Source organism: Akebia trifoliata, chromosome 8 (genome assembly GCF_017979445.1).
Source record: "Akebia trifoliata isolate Shusen 1 chromosome 8, ASM1797944v1, whole genome shotgun sequence".
Classification (NCBI taxonomy): domain Eukaryota; kingdom Viridiplantae; phylum Streptophyta; class Magnoliopsida; order Ranunculales; family Lardizabalaceae; genus Akebia; species Akebia trifoliata.
The window spans coordinates 40382883-40402462 of record NC_141382.1 but is presented as its reverse complement, the minus strand read 5'-3'; positions in this window follow the sequence as shown (position 1 = coordinate 40402462).

The window sequence follows — 19580 nt, the reverse complement described above, 5'->3', positions numbered from 1 at the left end:
AAATATTATATATTGAAAAACATCTGAGGAGACTGGATCCACCAAGAATAATTAATTTAAATAAATTTATTTTTAAATTCTTTTTAAATAACTCAAATAAAAAATCGACACAGGTTCTTGATTCGAAAAGTTTAACCATAAAAACTCTTTTTTTATAAATTTAATAATTGGCTAAGATTTTTTTTCCTTCAAAAGTTTTATCGTCCAATTATCCTACATCACAACAAGCATCTGATATAATGGATTCTCCCCAATAATAATGGATCACGTCCGAGATGAGGACTAAGGAGAAATAAAAAATAGAATTTTATAAACAAGATTTGTTGAAGAGAAATTTATTAAGAACTTTAAAAAATATGCAAGAACTTTAAAAATAAAAAACTAAAATTAATTATACATCTTAGATTCATCAATATTTCTAGATTAGGAAATTAGGCAAGACATATTATAAAAAAAAATCAACAACTAAACAGATGGAAAATAATTTATCTTTTGTTGATATAACATCCTATGGAAAATGATAACCCATCTAGCCTATATTATTTTTATGATTATGAATGTTAGTTTGGCCCTTTTAGAAAAATTACATAGAATTCCTTGAATGTCAGGATCTCAATGCATGTATGTAAAACTAGAAACTTAGGTGGTGTTTGTTTGCGCTATTTTTCAGCGCTTATTGCTGAAAAAAATTAAATTCAGCACTTTTGTCAAAATAGCGCGTTTGTTTACTCGTGCTTATTGCTGAAAATAAGTGAAAAAAATTCAGCACTATTTTGATGCTGAAAAAAAGTGCTGAAGCGGTAAGCACTTCGCTTTTTTCAGCACGGACAAGTATGCCCTTTGTTTTTTTGAGCATGGACAAGTATGCCCTTATTCTTAAAAGGATATTACCTCTTATATCCCATGGATAAGTATATAAACACCCACAAATTAATAAACCCACACCATAGCTAAATTATTTTGTCTTATATGGGTTAAAATTTTTGGAATGAGTTGATTTTTGGTGAAGATGATCTCTACAATGAGGAGATCATCCTCACAAAAAATCAGCACATCTTGAAACTTCTAACCCTATCAAAAAAAGTTCAAGAACCGTAAATTGTCCTTTTTTTTTCTTTTTGAAATCTATTTTTAACGAGTTTGGTGAGGATGATCTCTAGACCATATAAACCATCCTCACTAAAAATTTGCTCATTCCAAAAACTTTAATCCATATAAAACAAAACAAAAAATGGCTGTAGTGTGGGTTGCCCTTATTAATTCATAGGGTGCTTTTATAATTATACATCCTTCATTTCTATCGAAAATTATTCATCCAAAATTAAGTTCTTTTTAAATTTGATTTCAAATTTTGGTGACATGTATGACATTATTATTTTTAATTTGAAATTTGTGGGCTTTTATAAATAGAAATTATTATTTATAAATTGAAGATTTGAGTATTATTTATTATTTAAAAATAAATTGTATTTTAATTTTATAAGAAATAATATATTTTATTGTGTTTGATAATAAATAAGCATTTGAAACATGCAAACAATGTATAATATGATTATAAGGGTAACAAAGACAATTTATCAGTTTCAGCAATGTGTAACAAACATAATTCAACATCTAAACAAACAACTTTTTCAGCACTTAAATTCAGCGCTTATAAGTTTCAGCGCTTAATGCTATTCAGCACTTATTTTTTTCAGTTTAACAAACAGCACCTTAGTGTTTCAACCCAATAAAAGGGTGCCACATTTCTTCATCATCGTCGATCATATATAATTGGGTGCATGGTATACAATATGATGCATGAGATACACTATAGGGGAAAGAGGGTTTCATCCCCCACCATTTCAACCGAATCAAAGTCCAACTTACCAAAGGTAGGAGAAGGTATGTATTATATCCTAAAGGCTTTCTATAATATAAAAATAAATAGAGGATTAGAAGTAGAAGATACAAGTATTTAAATAAAAATCTTATCTATACCTACCCATCCCTTGATATTTTTAAATGATGTTGAGTCTCGAAAGAAATAACTTGAAGGTCGAGAGTTTTAATTGAGGGTAAGGGATTAAAGAAGACGATGGTTCTTAGTTGGGAGTTGAAAGATTGATGGGAATTTTTGAATTGAGGTTTAAATTACGAGAGGGTTAGAGATGTTGAGTAGAGATTTTAGTAGAGTTTTAGGTTGAGAGATAGAGACTTGAAAACATGAAGTGCTCATATGAAATGAAGGTATTTGTAGAGTTTTTTGAGAACTTTTGAGGAGAAATTGATCCAATCCTAAAAATAAAGAGAAAAGACGTAGGGTTTTAATTGTTTCTTTTAGGGTTTTTTATCTTCATGAGGGTAAATGTAAAATTTATGAGAAGAAACCTTAAAAGTTTTTTTATTATTTAGTTTTTGATAAATATATAAGAGAAAAAAAAATGTTTTTAAGAGGGTGAATAAGAGAGTAGCATGTGTAAAGGTAGGGTAGTAGGTAAAAAGTAGACTTTGATTCTCTCGTAAATATTCTCAAAAGTAATGATATATAGATATTTTTGAAATATACCAATGGGAGAGTTCCATGCATATACTTAAAGATTTTTACCTTTTGGGGATAGGATTAGAAGTTCTCCTAATTTTAGAAATTTTTATCAAAGACTAAAATACATTTTTTATTTGACCTTACTTTTTGAGGAGGGCATTATTGGGATTTCTTAAAGGAGTTGACTCTCCAATTATATTGGAGCATTGGCCTATTAATGATGAGCCTTTTTAGATGTTGAGGCTTATGAGAGACCACCATGTGTCATTTCTTGGGGGAAATGTAAGACCATAGGCTTGGTATTGGATTTTGATTTTGGGCTTAAGATTACTTAAGTTTGGATATTTTGACCAAGCTTAAAAGTGGGTTTAGTATTAGGTTAAGGTATGGATAATGTATTGATTAATGGAGAATGAGTTTAGATTAACAAGTAGTTATGAAATTGGGTCGGTCCATGGATTCAGAGAAATGGGTCAAGGAAGTGAGTATGGGATTGCATTGGATTAGGGAAATGAGTATGAGATTGGATTAGATTTGGGTATGCAAAACAATATGAGATGGCGTATGTGTGTATGTGTGCATTAAGAAATATACCAAATGACAATTATTATGCAATATGGATCCGTTGAAGGGCTTTAAGCTTTTAATTAAAATCAATTTGAGATTTTAAAATTTTGAGTTTTTTTTCTAATGGGTTCATGCAAATTGGGGTGTCTACAACTACCCCTCTTTGTACGAACCTGAAATGACTCACTGTAAAATAGTTGAAAATGTCATATAGAATTAAGGTTTTTTGTAGAATGTGGCTACCCAAGCACAGGGTCTGACAGAGTTAGTCATTTTTTGAAATCCTCAATTTTGTGGCACAGAGATCGTTTGGAATCTTAGATAAAATTTGACATTTTTTTAAAAGTAATATACGTTTCTAACTATGCAATGTAATTTTTGAAATATTTTTTCTTCATCTCTTTGTTGACTTTGAATTTTGAATTGTTTCTCTTCCTTCATGATAGTTACATGATTGTTTGGAGAGTATTTTTTGCTTAACGTGATTATTCATGATCATCATATTTTTCCTAACTACTCATTTCATGATTGTGTGTTTCAGTTGAGGAGATAGATTGTTGTACGTGTTGACGTTGTACCTCTTGTTGAGGTGAGGTCGTATTCCACTCATTTTTTCGACCATCGAGATAATTTGGAAGAGTTGTGGGTGTCGAACAAGAGAATTGAAACAATTTGACTTCGCTCCGAGAAAAAAATATAGACCCAAGTAACTCAATTAAAGTCAAAGATATCTCCATTAGAGTCTTTGATGAGTGATGAGACTGGGATTCTTAGGTTTGAGATCGTCGATTTGTAAAAGAGGCTTGCTTCGAGGGTGCATGCTGACATGATTATAAAGTAGTTGGTGAGGCATCATATTTTTTTATAGGGAGAGAATCATTATTGACTAGGCTACTCAAGTCAAAGCCTTAGAAGATAGGATTGATGTCTACTATGCTTCCTGTGGAAATATTTGAGCGATTCTTCCTCCGTTGTTTCCTTTAGTACCTTACTTTTAAGAAAAGTGATGTTATACTTTTTGAAATGAATAAAATGATTAAAAATTTTACATAGTAACCTCAGATATATCTACTACTTTTGAAAACTCTTGATTTTGAGAAAGTCTTAGATTCTTCGTCACAAGCCAAAAATAGTAATTTTGATGATGCATTTTTTTGTTCTCGAATTTTTTTTTTTTAAATTGCCTTTTGTTAAATAATTCATGACACACCAATGTTTGATAATTCTGAATTTTAACGATCATGGTGTTCTGCCAAATGTTTGAGAATACAAGTATCAACTAATCCTTAATGTCTTTAGAGTCATCCTTGGGGATGAAAATTTATGAGAATTTTTACTGAGCTATCTTTGTCGTATTTGTTGGAACATTGAGGACTTTAAATTTTTTTTGTCATTAACAATTTATACTCTTGTAGACCAGGAATTATAATCCTTATTTATTTCTTTATTTATTTGTGTATTCCCATTATTGCCCATGGTGTTAGTTACGATTTTCACTAGACCTAATTTCCACGTTTTAAAGTATTGACACCCTTTTCGGGTTTCCATCGTGCCGATGGTTTTGATCTTTTCATAGAGTGATTCTTTTACTTACAGTGCCTTTTATGGGTTTTGATGTGCCTTTTCAGTCTATGCTCACTGTAAGTATCAAACTTTTAATAAGGTCCTCAATAAATTTTATAAATCAAAATAAAATCCCTAAAATTAGACTTAGACATACACATTTAAATTAGGATTGATTGAGATGGACATCATATAGTTTGAGTTTGGACTATCACAGATATAGCTCATGATATAAAACAAAGTTAAGTGATCCACATATTAAATGTTGGGTCCCATACCCAAATAAAGGAATTTGGCCCATCAACAATCCATATAATCCTTAAAATTGGATTTGGACGAGTTTAATATTTAAACAAACCAATCAAAGCTCTTTAAATTAAGACATACTTGGAAAATTGAACTATCTTTAAATCTATAAATAACAAGCATCCCTCATTAAGAGAGGGATCTAGGTCACTTTCTCTCAGAAGATAGAAGTTCTTCTTGTAGAGAAGAAGCTCTCAAGCCATCATCGAGATACAAAGCAAAGTTCTTCAAGAGACTCGGATTTCGATAAAGAAGAATATCAAGTCTAAATCCCTTATTCGAAAGCCAAGAAAACTTTCTCAAAGATAAATTGTGAAATTTGAGAAAAATAAAATCTACAGAAGCCTCTAAGAAAATCAAGCACAAATAAAATCACTGTCAAAGCAACCTTTTCAGTCGATCACACGCGAAACCCGGAGATAAGAAAGCTATACACGTCATATTTATTTTTGTATTTGACAGTTAATCAGAGGATAATACTAGGATTTGGATCTTTTTTTTATCAAAATCAATAAAATTATTTGTAATCTTATTTTACTTATCTCGAGGTAGATTTGCAAAATTTATTATCGTCACTCACTTTGTAGATTTCACTTTAAATTTCTTATCGATTTCTATGTGCCCCTCATGGCTTAGAGACTTAAGTTGAGTTGTGAAATTGAACACTCTACTCTTTTAGTGGTGTTTTTTCTTGGGTAATAGATCTGGACTCCCCAATCGAGTTCCTCTAACAATTTTTCATGATGCAGTGACTCAAATTGAGTTTCGAGATCAATGACTCTACACTTCAAATCATTTTTTTTCAAATATCTGACCTTGCCTCCATTCTCGGGGTCCTTTAATAACTTTAGCAGCTTGAATTCCAAATTGAGTTGTAAGATCAAATATACCTTAATGTTATTTTCCACGACATACTTCCACCGTTACCAAGTTACCGTAAATCATTCCATGAGCTGAAAAGACTTTAAGTAGGATAAAACGTAAACTTAGGCTAGGGTTGTAAAAAGATAAAGAAAGACAAAATCTGAATTTATTGAGAGATAGAATAGACACTTTATTTTTGTTCCGAAAATATGATCTATGTCTCTTCCCAATATCTCATGAACTTGTTTAAAAGGGAGATTTAGGTCAAGCTTAAAATCAAATGCTTGAGATTTTTTTACTTTTTGTTTTTTTATTATTATATTTTTAGTCGTTCACAGTTTATACTATTGCGGATTAGAAGTTTTTTATTTTCGTTTGTCGTTCATAATTTATACATGTTGGTATTCGTTGCTTTCCATAGTCATCCAATAGTAACTCATTCTCATTATATTTTTTGCGAACATATATCCATTCATGTAAGGTTTATAGACTCCATCGTGTACAGTTTTGATCAAACATTAAACTTTTATTTTCATTACACACCTAAGGAGGACCTCGTGGCTTGATTTTTTGTCTAAGATTTCGCTACTCAAGAAGAACTATTTTGCCAATCTCTGAATAGTCTTCCGATCGTTCATTGTGGTATCCGGTGGAAAAGTTTGATCCTCCAAAAATGTCTTAATGTCTACATACCATGATTTTTCTTGAGATTTTTCAATTTTCACAAGATAACAATATGCTGATTTGTCTTGAATACTGATCTCAAGAAGGTCGACGATGGTGTCTTTAAAAATGTTGACCATTGAAGTAAAAGTGGCCGGTGTGTCTACAAATTGATTCTTAGCCCTTAGCATGTAAGTGAATGAGATTCTAGTGAAATTTGAATTTAAATCCTCGAGATACTCATGATAAGAAACTAATTTCTACTAGCGAGCTTTCAACTCTCCCGTTGTCTTGTAAACTACCAAATTTTATTCTCCGAACATATTTATCTCATATACTTCAATGTAAATTGTTGCTTTCAATCCCACAATGCATGTTTCATACTCGACTTCGTTGTTAGAGCATTAAAACTTTAGTTTGATTGTAATAAAGATGTGCGCTCCATCTAATTTGACCAAGACTGCCTTAATTTTGTTTCCCTTTTGGCTTATTGCTTCATCAAAGTACATTTTTCAACTTAAATTTTTTACTTCATCATCATCTTCAACTTCGGTGAATAAGATGGCTTTATCGAAAAAATTTGTCCTTAGTGACTCATAGTCGGGCAAATGATGTTTAAACGATCAAGTGTTCAACAATGACTTTTCCTTTATTGACTTTTTGAGTGACATAGGTAATGTCAAACTCAGATAATAGTAATTGTCATTTTGCAATGCGTTCCATTAGTACTGATTTCTCGAAAAAATACTTTTAAGGAGTCCATCTAAGCAATGAGCATGGTCGAATAACTGAGTAGGTAATTACATAAATATTGTGATGGCCAGACGAGAGCACAACATATTTTTTTTGAGAGCCGAATACTTTACCTTGTAACTTGTGAACTTCTTGCTAAGGTATGAAATCGCCTCAACCCTTTTTTACTAAATAGCAAAAAGGGTCTGATTGGTTCAATACCTTACTTTAAGCCTCAAATCTCATCATAAGCAAGACAAATCGTTGTATCGATTCAATGAATTGATACGAATGTAACTCCAAACGTTACCTAAATCATCATAATGATTAAAAAAAAAATTTAGTTGATTGGGTGATAAAAAAAATGATATTTTTAGAAAAAAAAATAAAAATTATTCGAAAATTGATGCCTTGAGAGTGCACGTGGCAAGATTAATTAAATCGGTTAATGAATTTAGCAAATTAATTATAATCTTAATGAATCGGTTCAAACCTCTATAACCATATGATTACTTAGCCAAATCCGAACCATTTTACATGCATTCAAATGAAGAAATCTGAAATTTGCATACTTATGGTCCCACTTTAAATTTTGTGAGTTATACCTTGATCTAAACTTTCAAATCAGTAGAGGTATGGTTTCAATCATGAAAATTAGATTATATATAAATCCACATGTAATAAACAAACTATATTTTTAAAACATGGATCCATCAACCCATGTAAATAAAGAATATTGTGTTTTCTTTGGAGACATGAATGCATCTACCATAACTTGCATCAAGAATTATTAAATGAAAAATGGATGCATTCATGTCCCTTTGAATGTGAGCATTAGGTCGATGACAATAAATATTCTTCCTATAAGGAGTCTACGTTCAATGATCAACATCTTCCACCATGACCTGTTACAAACATGTAATCAATGACATTAGTAAAATAAATAAAACTAAACAAGATCCTAACTTTATATTCTAAGGTGGCTATTCTGTGATTCTCTTAGAGGAAGAGTAATAATCGAATATTCAACTCCTTATTGCACTTACAATGAGTCAAAGCTTAAAGAGAGGTAATTTGGGGGATAGAAAGCGTGATTGGAACATCAAGGAAAATTGAATTGAAGTTTGAAGAAGGGTTGTGATGGGGCATGAACAAAAATGATGGAACGTCTGCTTAAGGCATAGTTGCTATATAAAGAAAATGATGTGGAACATGGAGCTGCTACAGGTACGTTAGTTTTTTTATCTTCTTCCCGTTTTATTGCTGCTGTCTAAAACGTGAGAGACTTTTTAATCTTCTTTGTTTTGCTGCTGCTATAGAAGAAAAAGGGTGTTAAAGGTTGTTGTTATAGGATGCTATAAGGAGAATAGGTGAAGACATTTTTGGGCTGCTTTGGGAGAAAATGGTGTCAAGGGTTGTTGCTAAGAGATATTATGGAGAAGAAAGATGAAATGGAAGGGGTTAATGGCTGGTGCATGAATGAAGAAGAAGGTGATGACGTTAAAGGAAAGAAAACTATCTTTTTTTTCTTTTCTCCTCCTCTTATTGTTGGTGCTATAAAAAATGTGAGAAAGTTTTTTTTTATTATTTTGCTCTTGCTCTCCTCTTTTGTGAGTTGTGGGTTGCTTTTTAAAGAAGAAGAAGAAGAAAGTTGTATTTTCCCCTTTTTAATTACTTTCTTTTTTTATTTGTTCCATTTTGTATCGATTCACATTAAGACATTTTTTGTTTTGATTTTTTTGTATTCCTTTTTTTTATGTGTTCCCTTTTTTACCAAATCAAAAAGAAATTTTCTCTTTTTATTTGAGTTTAAATGGAAGAAAAGAAAAATGACCATGATCCCATCCTTCGCAACCCGTCGCACATTGGTAGGTAATTGATGATTAATTGATTGATTAAGTTAAAATTTCAAATGGTTTAGGTAAATGATTAAGTTAAAATTTTAATTTGATGAGTTAATTGTATTTTTATTTTTGTTGGTTAATTAAATTAAAATTATAATTTGATTGGTTGATTGTGTTTTGATTTAAATATTGATTAGTCGATTGAGTTTTAAATTCAATTTGATTGATCGATTGGATTTTAATTTTAATTTGATTGGTCGATTGAATTTTAATTTTAATTCAATAGATTGATTAAATTTTAATTTCTATTTGATTTAAAATTTCAAGTTGGTCGTTTAATTGAATTTAAAATTTTCAATTTTGGTTGTTTAATTTGATTTTGGTCGTTTAATTAAAGTTCGATTTTTTTTTGTCGTTTCATGTGATCAATTGGTGTCTTTCTACGTAGCAAAAATGTTCGTCATTTTATGTGAAATTTTTTAATTTTCCTGAGCGTAGGATTTCTAGGTTTTCTCGATGTACATCAATGTTGTTGAAAATTTATTCTTAATCTTGTTTTTCTTGGAATCAAGGGGTATTTTAATCATTTTTACAACTATTTGTAAAATTCTCCATTCTTATCAATTTTAATCTCATTAGACTCGTAATCACATTTCGAGACATTTCGGAAGTGTGAGACCCACAAAGAGTGTTTTCGTTATTTTGTCAATTTTTACAAATTTTATGAATTTTGACGTGAAGTTTCTTTTGGTCCCAATATAATTATTTATAAGTCTCAAAGTGTTATTTTCCTAGCATTGCGATGTCTCTAAGTTATCGAAATGTATGACAAACTTAATCGTGCAGACTTGTTAAATCGAGTGTATGATGTAGTGATCTTAAGCATGTGTAATTCTATGTCGTGTGAAAATGAGAAGAAAGATAGTGAAATTATAAAGGTTGAGAGGAAAACATAAGGAATTGGAAGAAGGTCTCTCACAAGCTTTCAAGTTCTTTGTGTTCATTATTAGAAATCCACTACAGTCGGCTGACAAATTGTTGAGTTAGGCGGGTGCAAAAATGGGGTGTCTACAAGGTAGTAGATGATTCATTTTTTCTATCGGTTTCATTATGTTGCCCTAACACATAACCTATAAAGTTTATTTGTATGGAGAGATACATCAATAAAGGTTGTTCGGGTGTGGGAGGAACCAAGACTGGTGAATTAAGTAAATATTTATTGATCTTGTCGAAAGCTTTTTAATAGTTTTTGTTACATTCCTTTGACTCATTCTTCTTCAATAGTTTGAATATTAGTTCACAGATAGGCGTGAGTTATGCGATGAACCAACTAATGTACTGAATCCTTATTAAAAATTCCTTGATCTTTTTTTTTTTTTTTTGGCAGTTCCATGCTTAGAATGTACTTCATCTTGGCTGGATCAATTTCGATGCTTCTTCTACTGACAATGAATCCCAATAACTTTCTTGATATTTTCCCAAATACACACTTTGCTGGATTAAGTCTTAGACTGTATTTCTTTAACCGATCAAATAGTTTCTTCAGATTTACTAGATGATCTTCATTGAGATTTGATTTGGTTATCAAGTCGTCCAAGTATATCTCCATTTCTTTGTGAATCATGTCGTGAAATAAGACAGTCATTGCTCATTTATAAGTTGTCCCAGCGTTCTTAAGATCAAATGGCATGACTTTATAGTGAAAAGTACCCCAAGGTGTGATGAACGTAGTCTTTTCTTGGTCCTCTTCAGTCATTTTTATTTGATTGTAATATGAGAACACACCATGTTTTGCTATATTATTAACTAGAGTGTCAATATGCGATAATGGAAAGTTATCATTAGGGTTGATTTTATTCAAATCCTGATAGTCAATACACATGCATACTTTTCTATCATTTTTTGATATAAGAATGACATTAGTGAGACACTCGGGATAAGTGAATACCACTAGAAATCCTATATGAAATTGCTTCATTACTTCGTCATTGACCTTAAGTGTCTATTTTGACTTTAATCTTCTTAATTTTTGTTTGATTAGTTTGCTTCCCGGTGTGATAGGTAATTTGTGAACGATCAAATCTGTGTCTAGATTGGGCATGTCTTGATAAGACCATGCAAAGACATTTTAGTACTATTATAAGAACTGTGTCATCTGTTTTATTACTCAATCGTTAATTAAACCCCAATTTTGATGATTCATGGGTCATCTTCGATGCTTAGGTTCATTGAGTATGTATCCTCTTGAACACCATTCTCCTGACGTTTCATGAGTTCTTTGATTTCTTTTGGAGGATATTCAATATTTTCCTCTAACTCCTTTTCAATTCCATAAGGTTGACATCGAGTTCGAGGTCAAAATGATGTTCATCTTTTTCATATTATGTTCTATTACAAGGCACATTCAGCTAAGGCAATTCCTTAAAAATCCTTGGTATTTTGAAGATTTTTGATTGTTTTTTTATTGTTAAAAATATTCATTTTTTTTTTACTTTTTCAAGGTTTTTTGTTTTTATTTTTTATTTTGGAATGTTTTGGATTTTTTAATTTTGGAAAGATTTTATATTTTTTTGAATTTTGTAAATTCTTTGAATTTTTGAAACAAGATAAAGAAAAATCATACAAATTCATTAGCGACAAAGGTGAGCCCTCAAAATAATCTTGTTCTGAGAACGAAGGCTCATCATGATCATCGGACAAATGAGATTCTGCTAATAAGGTTTTTTTAGGCCGTATGGATTCTAGACCCTATTGCAGCCTCATAAGTGATTAAGTATTTCTCTCCATTCTTAAGGATTTTCCTTTCTTCTACATGGTAGATAGGTTGAGAGAGTAGTTCCCTTGATGGTTTGGATATGAATATCACTTTCGACTAATAATCATCGGATTCGGGGATATACACCTCAATGGTGGGTGAAATTATAACAGATCCCAATCAATCTTGAAAGGGAATGGTAATTCTTCTTTACATACTACGACTCCTGCTCGACGGGCTCTCATTCTTTTTTTTTCTTGACTCTTTGGAATCTTCTTTGAACAATATATCAATGCCATCCACGGATGGAGGTGGAAACTCAACAAATGAGTCTTCTTATGCTTGAATAGGCTCAATACTTATAAACCTTGGCTCACTTGTGTGATTGGACTTAAAGTTTAAAAACTTTGTTTTATTCTATACCTTAGATTGGTCTGTACCTCAAAAATTAATTTGATGATGATGGTCATCAACATATACGTCATTTAAGAGAGTGACATCAAGCTAGAACCTCATATCGTACTTTTTGATGTGAAAGTGGATAGGAACAATATATGCTTTTTCACTCGTATCTCGATGACAAGCATCTATGGCTCCCATATACTTTCACGTCAAGATGTGCGATATGAAGTTCCAGCTTGGTAGTTGTGGAATTTTTTAAATAAAGACTTTCAATAATGTTGTTTAGATTAATTTAAAAAAAATATATGTCTTAAAGAGTCCATATTTTTTTATGTAAGATTTCAGGACATATTTTTAAGAACAATGATGAATGCACACGGTTTTAGTATCTGGCAAGGGCACATAACTGCACATCTTTTTCTTATGTATCCCAAAGAAAAAAATCTATGATTCTGTGTTCTTGCCACGTCAGCCACGTACAAATTGAGTGCATTCATCACGATTCTATTTTTAAAAAGAATTGTGATGAATGCATACGGTTGGGTATGTAGCTGACATGGTAAGAGCACAAAACCATAGATCTTTTTCACCAGGATACACAGGAAAAAGATGTGCAATTCTGTGTCTTTGACACATCAATCGCGTACCCAACCAAATGCATTCAACATAATTCTTTTAAAAAATAAGTCTTTGGCATCATTGTTCCAAGAATGATGCTTTATTAAATGCCACAAACAAAAAAAGTAATATTTATAACATATAATACTTATTTAAGAATGATTATTAACCAATAGAAGCCATGCTTTTGGAGTGAGAAAATTTATTTATATTATATAAATAATGACTTATTTATCATTTTCAGATGATAAGATTATTATATTTATAATTTTCAAATAAATTTATGTTTTTTTTTATAAATATTATGATAATGCACGTTCATTTTACTAGTAATAATAAGGGAATTTTGCCAAAAAAGTCTACTAGTATACTTTGTTAAATAAACGACCTCACTTTTATCTTAATATAATAAATTGAAAATTTTACTACAGTAACCTCGGTATTTTGACTAAAATACCCTTGCCCACTTCAATGACTTAACTTCATTGTTCTCTAACTATCTCATCTTTCAACTTTAAACCAAACTCATGAATCGACTGAAACTTGAAGAGATGAAGAGAGCTATCAAAACCTCGTCGAGCTCAATTGCCCAACCATCATCATCCTCATCATTATCATCGTTGATGCCCAAACCTCTAATCTACCACCATCATCCTCATAGATACCTATCACATAACGTGATTTTATGAATTATCTTGTTGAATCGATCGAAATCTCATCGTTGTTTCGTTGTTAATCTCGCCGTAAGTTTCTCTCTGTCATTTACACAAATTTATTTTTAATTTTTATTCTTCCTCTCATTGTTTTATTTTTCAACATAAAAAATAAAACAAAAAAGGGTTTTTTCGCCATTTATGATTGGAAGTCGTCATTGCTGATCAGAAGTCTCCATTGTCGAGTGCTGACCATCATCGGTCTTCAATCCATTTAAACCCCACAAATTCCTCACCTATTTGTAAGTTCATCTCTACCCTAGCCCCTTGACATCAACTTCTTCGATTTGAATTACTTTTTATGAATTGATTTTCTTTGTTGCTTTTTTTATCTTTAAATTATTATCTCCATATTTTGTTAGATATGAATGTATGTGCTAATTTGAAAATAGTTAATGAGATTTATGCAAGTCCTTGATCACTTCTAATTAAACAACTAAATTTGTGAACTATTAGGATCTACCTAATATTGTTGTTTTCTTGAAACTAAATTTGAGTATGTTTCTCTGGTATACTTGTAACATTGCAAATTCTTCTAATATGGTTTAAGACTTATTGTGAGTATTTTGAATAATGATTTATTGAGATCCCAATATTTGTTTAACTTATTTTTAGGCTATTCATGTTTCATTAATATATATATTTATTGAATTTGATCATTTCAAAGATATCCACCTTATGCCAATGATGAGCCTCTTCCCAAAAGTCCAACATTGCAAGTTAGTCCACCTTTACCCAAAAGTCTTAATAATATTAGTAGTAGTCTTTGGGGGAATCAAGTTTATAAGGTTTGTGATTTTATCACCGTTATTTGGGTGAATAAGGTTTGTGTTTTTATCATGTGTGTATTTTACCCAAAAGTCTTAGTAATAGTACTATTTTGGTACTAAAAGTATAAGGTGTTCACTGATATAAGATTAGGTAGTACCTATGTCTTATATAATATTTTTATTGATATATATTTTTGACCTATTCAGCGAACGAGATGAACACCAACATGGTGTTCATTGCTTGTTATTTTGGTGGGAGGGTTAGCGAGGGTGTCACTACATATGACATTAGAGGCATAAGTAGGCTTCTACAAGTAGAAAAGACAATAAAGTATTCAGAGTTTTGTATAAGACTGATGAGTACTTTCGATATAAAAGAAGATTCGAAGGTTAGAGTCATTTGTAGGTACCCTATTACTGCAATGACTAATAGTTTTATTAAGTTGGACATAATAGACGATGCTTCACTAGCCGATGTATTTATAGTTGTATCACATCTATGTACTTCATTGGTGTTTCACATCAATGAACATAGTGTGTATCGTCCAACTCTACAAAGCTTGAGGAAATTGACGTGTTCACATTTCCTTGATATTATATAATATTTTATACACTTTTATTTATATTTATGAAAAATCTATTTTATACTACAAGGTCTTCTATGGAAAGTAGGTAACATCATGAAGTCAATCCGAATGTTGGTGAAGATGTATTGGGTATGAATCATAGGTAAACTACTTTAAATTTGAATGTAGTTATTTTAAAAGTCCATGATAACCTTTGATTATAGTAATGACTATATGTGGCACTTTAGTGTACAACCAACACTATGCATCGTACGTGAAAAGGGAGCTAGTTTACTTGAACCTCACACTATGGAAATTGAAGATCTTCAGTCTCATCCAACATTTGAATTTGATTAGACAAATGATCCTGAGAATATTGTCCAATTATCAAGGAATGATGAACACGTCAATCTGAATGAAAATCATGCGTATGACGTTGAAATTCCAACATTGTAAGCCAATCATTCATAAATACGTCATGACGTAATTCCAATCAGAAGAAGAAATCAAAACACAAACATGAGCATTGGAGAAATGGATGGGCTAAGTAATCTCACTAATGAGCCCCAAAGGTTGGTGACACAAATACATTTATTAATTAATGATTAAGATTGTTCCAAATTTAATTTGTGGTAATATGAAAATTCACTTTAGGTTTGACCAGTTGGTGTGACTTGAGTTTCACTCAATATCGACAAACATAGATGATAATTACTATGTCAATCAAAACCACTATGTTGTTGAGGACATAGACCAGTGGTACATCTTAATGCCAACTTTATAAGTAATGGACTTAGTGATACGTTCGATTTCATATAGGGTCAAATATTTGCTGATTACGATGCTTTCAAGCATGCAATAACTAAATATATTGTGAGGAAGAAAAAAGATATCATAAGTGTGAAAACCTCTCCATTACGGATTGTAGTTAAATGTAAGGTTGAATGTTGTAAGTGGTGTCTTCGTGGAACAAAGTAGAGAGACTTACCAAAGTTTAAAGTTACTTTTTACAAAAATCCACACACATGTTCCATACATCAGAATTGAGATGTAGTGGCCATGGACAACTGTAGACACCCCATTTTTTGCATCCGCCTGATTAATCAAGTCGTCAACCCGATCGCAAAGGTTCCCAATGATGGATGTCTATTCTAATGCTTTATTTTGTTACCAGATATGTTTCAGAAATCTGGATGAGGTATCTCGAACTGACAAAACTTAGAAACCACCCTACGCTAGGAAAATACTACCCTAGAAACATAGAAATCATCATCCTGCAAACCAAAAAGAAGCTTCACGATAAAAATCACTAAAAATGACCAAATTACCAAAATACCCCTAACATCAAAATAACCTTAGAGCCTACATTACGCTTAGGAAAATCCGTTCAAATACATAAAAGGACAAATCGAAACCAAATAAATCATTTCGCCAATTTTCACAAAATTTGACAAAATTACGAAAATACCCCTCATAAAATTCACGATCATTTCACACAAAAATTTCATAAATGACAAAAACCAACATTCCCATTGAATTCCTTACGAAAAACTGATTTCAAAACATCCTGGAACATTGAAAAAAGACTTAAAATGTAAAAAATCCTCTCCGAGGGCAAAATGATAATTTCATAATTTTAATAATTAAAAATTTTGAAATTAATAAATAAATCATTAAATAAAGTAAAGTGAAACATTAATAAAATTAATTATAAAATTTAAACCAAAAAATTGATCAATCAGGCTTTCAAGAAAAATTGTTGATGGTTCGCAAGATATTTCTTTAATGACCCCTCCATTTGGGGGTCCAAAGAATCAAAGATATATAGAGGGGGGTTTCCAAAAATTTAAAGTCAATCAAGCAAGACTAAAGTCAAGATATTAAAGTCAATCAAATAAGATTAAAGTCAAAATTAAAGTCAATTAAGTAAGACTAGAGTCAAGTATTAAAGTCAATCTCATAAGACTAAAGTCAAAACCCTAAATCAAAACCCTAATCTAAACTAATCAAGTCAATCTCATAAGACTATGGTCAAAACCCTAATCTAAACTAATTAAGTCAATCTCATAAGACTAAAGTCAAAACCCTAAGTCAAAGCCCTAAAGACTAAGTCCATCTCATGAGACCAAAGTCAAAATCCTAATTAAAACTCTAAAAGAAACCATAATCAAACCCTAATGCTTCTAAAAACTTTATAAATAGGAGCCTCCACACCCTATTTTCGCATCAAAGAAAAAACCCTAAAAAAGTAGGTGAAGAAGCCTACAACCTCCCCAAAACCCTAATTTTGGAGCCCCAACTCCTTCCCTAACACCCCTACTCCGATTTTAAAAAAACACCTAGAAACCTTTCAAAAACCCCAAAAATCCACAACAAATTCAAAGCATCCAATCCAAGAAGGAGATACCTTACCTCGGAGATCAGAAATCAGATCCGGAGACAGAACAAAGTAAGGAGTACGGTACAAGGAGCTGTTTTCACCAGATCTGAGGGAATAGTACTTTTGCAGATCGAAAGTAAGGTTTTTTATTATTTTTTAATCTAGGTTTTGTCATTAGCGATATAGTTATATTTGGAATAAGTAGAGACCAGCATTGGCCGGGCGGGGTTGGTGCCTAACACCTTCCAACCCCGTAACATGATCCCTGGATTCAGATTTTCTGTAGTAGATTAGTGTTTATCCGTTTTAGAGTCAGTTTGGTTCCTAGACCATAATAACTAGGTGGCGACTCCCAAACCTCAAGGGTCAAAAGCGGATCCGCGTACCCCGCGGATCGAGGGCGCTTTCAACAACCTACTACAAAATGGGTTGCAAGTAAGATAGTCTCCCAGTTACGTGAGCATTGTACCACCACCCCTTATGAGATCGTAACGGATATTAACACAACATATGGCATAGACTTATCTTACTATAAGGTCGTGGAAACAAAAACCAAGGCTATGTTTATGATCTATGGTTCTTTCACCGAATCATATAATTTACTGCCTCGTTATCAACCGAACTTAAACGAGTTGATCCAGAATGTGTGACTCATCTAATCTTGAGTGATGAAAGAAGATTTGAAATATATATTTTTTTTTTTGGCATTTGGACCTTCAATACGAGCATTTTGTAATCATATTCAACCACTACTTTCCATTGATGATACTCACTTAGGCCTCGAAGTACAAGGATGTTTAATGGTTTCTTCAGCACTTGATGGGTAGAACAACATTTTACCTTTTGCCTTTATAGTTGTCCCAATAGAGAATTCGCATCGGTAGAGATGATACTTAAATTGTTTGAGTGAATTTGTTGTCAATTATAGTTCATCGTGGTCACATTTGACTATCATTACCGATCGACACAAGGGGTTAATGAGATTTGTCCCACTTCTCTTTCCTAGAGTTCATCATTCAATCTGTTTGCGACGTTATGCTGAAATTTTTTTTCAATACAATAAAAGATGGCTATTTGAGATCTCTACTAATTGTAGTAGGGAATGCCTATAAGAAAGAAGAATGTGAAGAGATATTAGACAAGATACAGACTATCCAACCTAAAACACGCAAGTGGATTGACAAAATAGAACGAAAAACTTTGGGCAACTACTTACTTTGAAGGTCAAAAATATGATATCACTACTATAAATCTACCCGAGAGCTTGAATAATGTCTTCATACATACAAGAAAGTTGTTGATCACCGCTTTAGTGTTAGAGGTTTGAAAGAAAGCTGCTAAGTATTTTTTTCAAAGAAAAGAATGTGGGAACAAAATGACAACACATTTAAATACTTGGGTTGAGAACTATTTGACGACAAGACGGGATCAAACTAATGGTTTGTTGGCTATGCCATTTTCTCCAAATGTTTTCCAAGTTCATTGTGATGGTTTTTTATATGGAGTTGATTTAGAAAAAAAACATGTAGTTGTCGTAAATTTGATATAATAGGGATTTCATGCAAACATGCAGTTGTTTGCATGCTAAACAGGGTTATGATCTTTATTCCTATCGCGAGAGATGATTCTTGGCTAATACTTATCGTGCTACATATGCGAAACATTTTTTTCTATTGTCAATATTTCCCAGTTGCCAATTGTTGATGATAGACAAAAAATAATTCCACCAACAAGTAAAAAATAAGCTGGACGATCGTATAAGAGACAAATTGAGTCACAATCAACTGTACGGGTATATGTTCGTTGCTCCAAGTGTAAGGAATTTGGACACAATAGGTGATGATGTAAAAATTTACCTTATGTTAATGGCAGACTTCTTCCCAGTCATACTTGAGGTTTGTATTGATCATTTCTATTTTGTATTTTACAATTATTCATGCATTGTTGGATTCATACCCATTTATGTATTATGGTTTCTTAGATAACTATTTTTATTAATTTCAAATTTGTACAAAGTGATGAGGTTTAATGTTGTATGTACCCATTTCATTGTAGGTAGGGAAGATGTCATTATATGCAGTTGTGTTTGGCCTAACTTTGATCTGACTTGGTGGCGGTGGTGGCACTTGGTACACTCTGTGGGCCTATCTGGGTTGCCAATGGGCTTGGCATGAGACCTATATGTATTCTTGATTAGAACTAATGTTTGTCTTATAACTGATTTAACCTTGTCTCTCTTAGGTTTGCTAGTTCTGTGAAGTTTGTATTATTTAAGTAGGATGAATCTTTAGGTAAGTTTCCTTCATTAGTCAA